General features: G+C 31.3%; 1 long non-coding RNA gene across 1 annotated transcript in view; it reads right to left on the bottom strand.

The window, feature by feature from the left end:
- Window positions 1–748: 748 nt before the first annotated feature.
- The window catches only part of LOC127724267 (uncharacterized), a 39,431-nt gene continuing 30,208 nt past the window's right edge, over window positions 749–9,971 (bottom strand). The window contains exon 3 of the long non-coding RNA XR_007992420.1: window positions 749–765. This is a non-coding gene — a long non-coding RNA (uncharacterized LOC127724267). The remainder of the gene's footprint in view (window positions 766–9,971) is intronic.

Here is a 9,971-nt window from a genome sequence, read left to right as displayed (position 1 = left end):
ATAAAAAAAGTACTTTCAATACTCGGAATTTATAAATGGTTATATTCGTTCAGGTGTAATAATCTGGTAATCTCATGCCCTACATAGGTTTTTAAAAAGGTTATACTGTATGGCTTTCGGATCGAATTCAACTGATAATTCAACTTAACTGTAATAAGAAACTAATATGATAGCCATCATGACCTGGTGGACCGCTATGGAATATCGTAGAACAAATATGTATATGTGTATCTTCTGAACAAAGTGTATGTCTTTTCATAAATTTTTTATTAACCATGACGTTTGTCATTTGAGAATTTTGTAATAACCGTGTTTGTCATAAAACTTTTATGTTTCCAGAAACCACTGAACCTAACTTTTGCTGTTGTTGCTGTTGTTTTTGTCATTGTTGTTATAATTGTTGTTTTTGCATGCATTTACACTGTGATTACTCATCTAATTGTATCAATCAGCAAGATCAGACCTGGTACAGGTCTTTTTCTATAATATTACTCATTTAAATGCATTCAATCTGTAAAACTAAATGTTATGTTTTCATGTCACGTCTTACTTTTTTATTTATACTGACATTTGGGATTAATTATTATACCAAAGTCCAACAATAACACGAGTTAAAATAGCACTGTCCGACATCGTATCCATTACTGTTCCTACTACAACAATTGCTACATCGATTATTTGACGGTGGTCGTCGGCAGTGTTTTTTACAACTGCGTACCTTTACACTGACGGGTGGTTGTCCTTCCACTCCATGTTCTTCCAGAACTGAAAAGTATATTTTTAACAATCATCATTCGGTCATTTGCTTCAGGAAAAAGTCAAATTTTTTAAAATATTGTTTTTCCTTTTTTTTTTTGGTAGCGGTAAAACCTTAATCTGTTCACTCCACGTATTTGTTGTGGACGATTACAGATTGTAGTATGTTCCAGTAAATTGTAAGGTCATTCAGAAGTCAGATACTTTGATAAATGTTGGAATATGTTAAGAACTCGTTCTTTTTTAGTGTTAACATGCTGAACTTTTTTTAGATATAAAGTAGAACTAAATGTCATTCATGGGGGTTAAAAAGTAAAATCACAAAAATACTGAACTCCGAGGAAAATTCAAAAAGGAAACTCCCTAATCAAATGGCAAAATCAAGCTCACACATCAAACGAATGGATAACAACTGTTATATTCATATCAAACGTGTTTACATTTAATGTTTAACAACGTGAAAGAATAGACAAGACTCTCTCTTTCTCTGTCATATATTGAAAAAAAAACCTATGAATTAGCAATCGTTTATTTCAGAGAAACCATTAGATTAAAGCAAGAGATATTTACCAATTTCTTGGCAATGCTTTTGACCTAACAACGGTTGTAAACTGGTAAGGGTGAAGGTCGGCGCCTGTTAAAAAGTTTAAACCCGCTGCATTTTTATGCACCTGTTATAAGTCTGGAGCATGTTGTTCAGTTGTTGTCGTTTGTTGGTGTGGTTCATAGGTGTTTCTCGTTTCTCGTCTTTAATATAGATTAGACCGTTGGCTTTCCTGTTTGAATTGTTTTGCACTAGTCATTTTGGGGCCCTTTATAGCTTGCTGTTCGGTGTGAGCCAAGGCTTCGTGTTATAGGCCGTACTTTGACCTATAATTGTTAATTTTGTATACATTGTGGAGAGTTGTCTCATTGGCACTCATACCACATCTTCTTATTTAAGTAAAAACCCCAGGTTTCACAAATACAGCAGGTATTGTTAACTTTTCTTAAGCACCAGAGGTTTTCTTTCTTTCTTTCATGCAACTCGAATTTGAATCAGTGTGAACTGTTGTTTATTTATTTATTTATTTTTTTGCCTTTTTGTAATGTGGTGTCTGTTCTTCGACTTCGACTTTGACTTTGATTTCCCGTCTACATTTTCAGTTTGTCTTATTTGTTTCGTAGACCAAAACTAATATTTTGAATGCCCAGTTAAATCATGATTTTGTGGTATGATCTTATCTGACTTTCTACCTAATTAATGTTCATAATACTGAATATAGATTTTTTTAGTAAATATTTTGTTTTATAAAATTGCGTTTACTCACCAGATGAAGAGATCAGAAGTAACAGAAAAGATGCGCCAACAATTGATAAGTGTTTCATGTTAAATAGACGACCTGAAAATATTACAACAATTGTACATGCATCGAAAAAGCATAATTTAATGACGTAGTTTCTTAGATTTACATCGTACACTATTAAATGATAGATTCATAAGGTTTTGCCGTCAAAATTATTCCCGTTAAACTGTTGTTTCATTTGTTATAAAAGCCACCTTAAATGTGAAACTTTTATTTAATAATAGATAGAATACATTGTTAAATAGAAAATAATATAGTCAAACTTACCTTCGATATTTCTACCTACTGAAGTCAAAGTTAAGTTAGAAAGTACAAAGCTTTTCATTATTATTTATTGTAAATTATGTCCTTGATTATTCCGGATTTTCCGTCTGATAAATACATGTACAGGATAAATCTTTATTTTTTCTAATATTTGATGGTAATATAATACAATGCATTATGATAAATGGTGTCAAAATGTCTCCTTCTATATGTATGTAACTGTTTACAAATATTTAAAAACGCAGAAGTATGATGCAAAATATGACGCAAAAGTATAAAAAAAACATATTCAATGTTGTTTTTTTTTACTTTTCCAGGAATGAAATTAAACAATTAAATGAACTATGTCTAAATTCTGCTGCGTTAGATTTTTTAAAGAGAACATACACAAACCTTCAATTTTGAAACAATACCAGAAGGGAGTAAGGTACCTAGAATGATATTGTTTCCCTTTGCAGAAACAATGAGTAGAGGATACAAAACTAACTTTTATAATGGGAAGTCAAATATTAAGAATTGTGTTAAATATAAACGACATAAACAACATCGAAAGAGAATAAATGTTTAAAGATAAGTGCTGTCGAAACCAGGCGTAGGCAATCAACGAACACACACACAGAGAGAGAGAGAGAGAGAGAGAGAGTAAGAGAGAGAGAGAGAGAGAGAGAGAGAGAGAAAACAAAACATAGGAGCAAGCAAAGTACTATCACTACGTCGCTGATTCTGCAATCGATTACCAGCCCATGCCAATGGGAATTTGGATAACCTTTAATTGACAGAGATACTAGTATTACAGGTATACACCATAGGTACCCTTTCTGATCCTATGATGAAACAGGACGTTCATTACCTTTCTGAAATGTTCTTTACTTAAACAAAACTAACTCAGCAGAATTTTCTCTGAAACAAAATCATAGTTCCTAGACTTAGTTCAAATTGTTGTTTGTTTTCATCCACTTGAAAGGCAAACAATTGAAAATTGTAAATTGAAGTTGTTATTACATTGTATACTCTTGTCATAATATACCTTCATATTTGTGTGACCTTGTTTCTGTTTATATAGAAGGACACACTGTCACAAGATTGAACATCCTGTTCTGCATCATAACATGGTCATATGATGTTCAAAAAACAAAACAAAAAAATTGTCCCGGACACAATTTTCTCAGAAAGAAAATTTTGATCATTTAAGGGAATAATCTTATAAAGTCAGACGCAGATCTTGGTAATATCCGTCTGACATTCCGAGGTTAACGTAACGACGCTAAATATGTCTTCGCCATTTGTTTATCTAAATAATTTGAGTTTTATAAACAATGCTTTATCATAGTATTCAAAGGTTTTAATTTCAAATAAGCTTTAATAACATTATTATACTTTGGAATAAAATATTATACATGCTATATCTGCGGTAAAACATTAGGAAGCAGCTCTGTAGGATCAGCGACGTTACATCTGTCGTAATGTTAATTTCAACTATCGCATCCTTAAGAAAAATGTGTCTTCATTGTTTCTTTGAGCGCAATATGACTTGGACCATTTTGATATACATTTTTTTTCAACTTAAAAGAAAACGTACGAGTTCAAATTTAGCGTAGTGTTTGGTACGTCACATATTTGGCATTTCAATTTATTAAACCGAATGAAGTTTACCCTCCCGACACTTCACCAGACGCACCGGACTGCTAAAGACGAGGCCTTGTGATATGTTTCTTGAAAAGCATACACGTAAATGAAATGGAAATTCTCAGTAAAAGCTTCACTATAAACTTTTAAAAACTCTTCTATGTTTACTTTATTTTTAAATATCCGATGTTCATATTATCGACGAATTAATTGTATTCTTATTTCGTATTACGGTAATAAAAAGTACCATTTAAATACGTTTTTTTACTACTTTAACATTGTAAATACTTTAACTATTCAGAATTTTAAAATGATTTAAAACCAGGAGGAGCGAAGTACTTTTCAATTAGAAAGCCGCAAAACAACACAAACATATATCTTGAAATCAGCATACGGTCTACAAAAAAAAAACAAAATTTGTAAATAAATTCAGACATTTGAGAAGTTTTGTACCAAATTCCAAAAATGCACTACCTATAAGATACAATTTCAAATACAACAACCAATGGCAAGGTTTCTTTCTCCTGACGTTCTTTATAATAACAGACTTTATTTCATGACAGATCTCAATCAACCACTTTTAATATCGATCCGTGGAAATACTAAAAGTACCTGAAAGAACAAGAATCTATAAAGCAAAATCCTTAAACTTTCATAATAAACTCATATTTGGAAACAAAACATATGACGTATAGTACAATGAAAACCATTACCAGAAATACGGTATAATGTTTTAAAAAATTTAAGCAATTATTGGAAGACTTCTCAAAATTGCCGTTCGATAACCAAGGGACGTCGTATCCTTTTACGCAAAATCTTATGACGCGACGTTATTATCAACGTCACTGACGACAAATATTCTTGTGTACTTTAGGAAAAAAAGCTTGGCAGTAAACGGAAAATTGCGGAATATTTCCTGGCACTGAAAGGGTTAAAATGCCAGAACGTCTCAAAATGTTTAGCGATAATATGTCCTCAGTGACGTCAACAACGTGTACGACGATTCAATGATGTTGCACAATTGAAAACGTCGGGTTTTGGTTGCAGGGTTCTAAAACAAAGATCGGAGAACATCAGGAGAAAAGGCGTAATGATACGTAATGACAAATGTCTAAGACATGGTACACTATCAACAGTGAAAGATGAAATCACTAACTTCTGTTGTCATATAAACATACACCAAATAAGAAAAAGAATGGCAAAACAAACATTTATTTTTACTTGTAGTGGTTTTATTCTATTTTTTTATCAATATGATTATTACTGTTTTAAATTTCAAATTAAGGTAAGTCACACTGAAAAAAATCAAAAACGTTTTCCCAGTGCTTCAACTATTGATTACGTGGTGATTTATTAGCATTAGTTTGTTCAACGCGAGTTGTTAATATTTAGCATGATTGCGAATTAATTTGCAACACATAAATTAACTCTGGATTGTTGATTGCTTAATGTCCAGTGGCAGCTATAGGTCATATCTAGATATGTCGCAGAAAAAAAAACACAGTCGATTTTCTTAATATAGGACAGGTAAATGAATAATTTGCGTTTTTTAATTATTTTGCATTTCTTTAGTTTCATCTAATCTCTACCAGTAGACTAGAAAACATATATTAAACCATACCATAAAATTAGTTCTGGTAAATTACTTATTTACAATATGATAATGATACCAAAGGTTAAACGAAACTGTCAAATGTCATAGGTTTATATAAACGAATTGCAATTGTTTTTGAGTTGGCTCAGACGCCTTAATGTTGGTGATACTTTGTGACTTTTCTTGTTATTGTTGATATTGTCAAATTTTCAATCATTGGGGTTAAAAAAAATCGAAATGGACATATGGTGTATCAAATTCGATTAGGCACCTACACTGATATTTGGGTTGTAGTGACGCAAATCTTTAGCAGATAATATTTCTTACACATACACCATATCCTTATTTTGCAAACATAAATGTAAAATCGTTGAAGTACTTTCACAATGTAGTCTATAATTTGTTAGCTATATTTTTGTGACCTTTATTATTCATACAGCTATTTGACCCTAAAAGAACTAATATGATTTACTGATAACTATGATGCAAGAATATTTATATACAATCCCTGATGATGTGTAAACATTTAACATCTTTGGAATACAGTTTGATGTATTATTTTCTCTTTAATAACTGCAATAACTGCATTCCTAATTTTAGAAACGTATTAAGATGTATGTTAAAAAACCAATATTCATTTGTAGATACATATGCTCCCCTACGGTACAAAGACTGCAGCTATATGAGGAGAAGAAACAAACAAAGTGGAGTATATACTATATATCCTGAGGATTTCAAAGGAATCCAGGTTGACTGCGATATGTCTTCTGACGGAGGAGGATGGACCGTATGTTTTCTTATTATAACGTCAAGTTGTAAGATATCCCATGTGCAGTCAATGTAAATATATTATGATTTTAATGGTTTAACTTCAAGATGGAAGAAATTACAAGTGCAGTAAATTTCAATATACTATTTATTATTGTAAACGATGCACGCGCTTCACGAATTTAATTTTAAAACTCACCTTTTCCATGTCACTGCTGGTAGCAGTTTAGTCACCAGCCAAATAGTAGGTACTCCTGATTGAACATAACATATCATGAGTACGGTCAATTTAATGTTGATTAAACCATAACATTTTTAGTTTGCAATACTCGTCAGTTTCGTAATTGATTTCGTTTTAAAGCTTTTTTTATCATTCGACCGCCACTGATGAGCAATATTTAGACGAAACGCAAGTCTGATGTGCTTTTTTATAAATCTGACATTTTTGATAATTTGGAGGGTTCTAAGTATCTGTTATTAAAATATATACAATACAAAATAATGAATCATTTGAATTGATTGCATGACAATTATTTACAAAGAATAGGTACAACTCAGCCTGAAGTGATTGAAATGAAGCAAATGGGCAAGTAAAATCAGAACCAAACTATGCGTATCGAAACTTCAAAAGTAATGAAAATTGAAGGAAAAAATGTCGATGTCAATATATCATCTAGTCAATGTCTCGAAAAGCACACGACAGCAGCCACCACCAGTGAAACCAAAAAATCCATAACATCACAATATAAATCATTATGTTAAATGCACTTAGTGCATTTCAAATATTTACATTAAACATTTATCCTGCTTCTTATCATTCAGTTAACAAAAATCTATATATATCATGCTAAAAATTTGAAAAATGTTCCCGACAACTAACAACCCTAAAGATTTTGTTAAAAGTAAAATTAAGATAATAATATGATTATCACTGTTTTTCTCTACTCTACATTACACTCTTTTAATATTTTAAGTTCGACAGCCATTAACTAATTCGAATATATATTGATAATAAGTATACTAATTAGTATAGCTGTATCGTTGAACTGAACGCAATAATTCCGTCTGTTTGAATATGTGTAATTTATCAGAAATGGTTCGGTACTTTACTCAATTTGTCCCTAGATTCACGCAAAATTGTTTTGTGGTTATCGTTAGATAAACGAATCAGAAACAAACTAGTTTAACAGAGATCTATCATACATGATATAAATCCTACGCAGGAAGACATCATACTCAAATATAATTTCTTAATAGCAATCATACTGACGTAACTCTTCATTTTGTAGGAACTTTAATGTAATGTCATGTTGTTCTTGACCATAGTGTGAACTGTACACACAATGCATGCAATGATAACATTGAATGTTTATTATTTGCAATAAGAAATTTGAAAATATTCATTTTCAATCACATGTAATTCATTAATGTAGTGGTCATTTGATTGAAACAGAATCTTTCAGTAATTAAATGTTCCTTGTATAATAAAGCTTTGATAAAACTTCCGTTTAATTGAAATACACATTATATTTTATTTCATTCACATTGTTTTAGGTAATTCAAAGAGGAATAGACGGAACAACAGACTTCGACAGAAACTGGATTGAATTCAGGAAAGGTTTTGGTGATCCACAAAAAGAATACTGGCTTGGTAAGTATCATTTTAGATAATTTTGTCATGACAATATGGATACCTGTGATTTTCGTTTCATATCTTTTCCTTTCACATTGTTTTAAGAGTGATCGGTTAGTTTCTTTTAACATATATTTTTGTTCGTAGGTTTTCCCAACAAATGCACTAAACGAACTACTAATTTAATAACCTATATTTGAATCACAAGTTGCGTTTTTTTTTTTTTTCATTTTTATCGACACTTAAATGCACTGACAACGAGACGTTTACAATCTGGAAAGAAAGAGGAACCGTTAAAAACCAACAAAACCTTTAAATAAATAGATATGCCAAAAAATAAACTTCATTAATATATCTCATTTGTATCGGTAGGCTAATAATCAGAATTTACACTATCTCATTTATTTCTTGCAACAACAAAATCACTCGTTTATTTGACTCTTTCTTGAATGACGTGTAGTCTACAACGAAAAAGGTAGCTTAAGAAATGTTTAGCTGGAGGATATTAATTTTACAATCAAAAAGCTGTATTTTTTGTAAATTGAAATTTGTTTGCGATATTTTTTTCATGTTATCTGTTGGTCTTTTTCTTTTTAGCCATGGCGTTGTCAGTTTAATTTACACCTATGAGTTTGAATGTCCCTTTTGGTATCGTTTGCCTCTCTTTCACTAAAATACAAAAACACGCGCTACCTAGCTTGATAAAACGTTGGTCGATGTTTTAGTATAGGAGACGCGCAGCCGTTTTTCTAGTCTATATATGCTTCTCTATACATTCTTAATATTTGGATCATTTTTGTTCCGAATACAACGTATGTATTAAGCGAAAACATTATCTCATCACTTGAATTATGCAATACGTTTTCTTGAACCTATATGGTACCTTACATTATTCAAAGTTCCATCGAATATGGTACCGTTAAAAATTGAACCAATATATCAACTCTCATTGTGTTTGGTTACGGGCCGACTAAATAGCTTCAAAATCAGTTATGCGGAAAAGCAGTAGATAAAAATCTAAAATACAATGCGTTTCGATGAACCGATACTTTTGATCCTTTAAAGTTTTGTCGCATAAGAATAGTACACAAAACAATATAGAAAACCAAAGACCGAGCAACACGAACTCTACCAAAACTGGGGGTGATCTCAGGTGCTCTGGAATGGTAAGCAGATCCTGCTCTACGTGTGGCACTTGTCGTGTTGCTCATGTAAGTACAAACCCGATGATGTGTCTAATTGGTTAGGTCGCATTTGGGGGAAGTGGACGTGTGTAATGCGTTATTTAAAATATACATTATGCATTAATTGATTGGCAAATGTAAACTAAAAGCACACCAATGTCATATTTCATTACAGATAACAAATATTTAAACATTATTACGACTAACGGAAAATATGAACTAAGAGTAGATCTAACGTACACTTACAACAAGAAGACGTATGCTTTGGATAAGGCATTTACATAGAACTAATAACTTTATCTAAAAGGCCTGGGTTGGGTGAAATATTCTTGGTATATGTATACCAAGAATATGTACCATGCGAGTTCAGCAGTTTTGACAATGAAAATGCTTCTTTGAGTAAAGGATTTATATTTTCAGAATTCGGAATTCAGTCTTAAGATTTTTGTATTTTATACCTTGCACATGTATGTTTTATCAGATAATATAACCATTTATATAATAATAAATTTTTTGAATAAAAATTGCTTGATATACAATTCATGATAATCAAATAATTTTATTAAGCAATAATTTAATAATCCTTATTATTATAAATTATTAAAAGGACGAAAATCAGAAAAAAATTGGGCAAAGAGGAGAACAGCTGATATTTAGTTTATAATCAGAACACCATTGATAGCAAATGAGGATAATTAAATACACAGAACAAACAATATTTAATTCAATAGTCCATAAAAATGTCACATCTTATAGAAATGTACTTTGTTTTTCCTTGAGAAAATTTTGGCTGTTAACTT

The sequence above is a fragment of the Mytilus californianus genome, unplaced genomic scaffold, assembly GCF_021869535.1.
Source record: "Mytilus californianus isolate M0D057914Y unplaced genomic scaffold, xbMytCali1.0.p SCAF_14, whole genome shotgun sequence".
NCBI classification, from domain to species: Eukaryota; Metazoa; Mollusca; class Bivalvia; order Mytilida; family Mytilidae; genus Mytilus; species Mytilus californianus.
The sequence above is the reverse complement of the archived record's forward strand: the minus strand, read 5'-3'. Positions and strand labels throughout refer to the sequence as shown.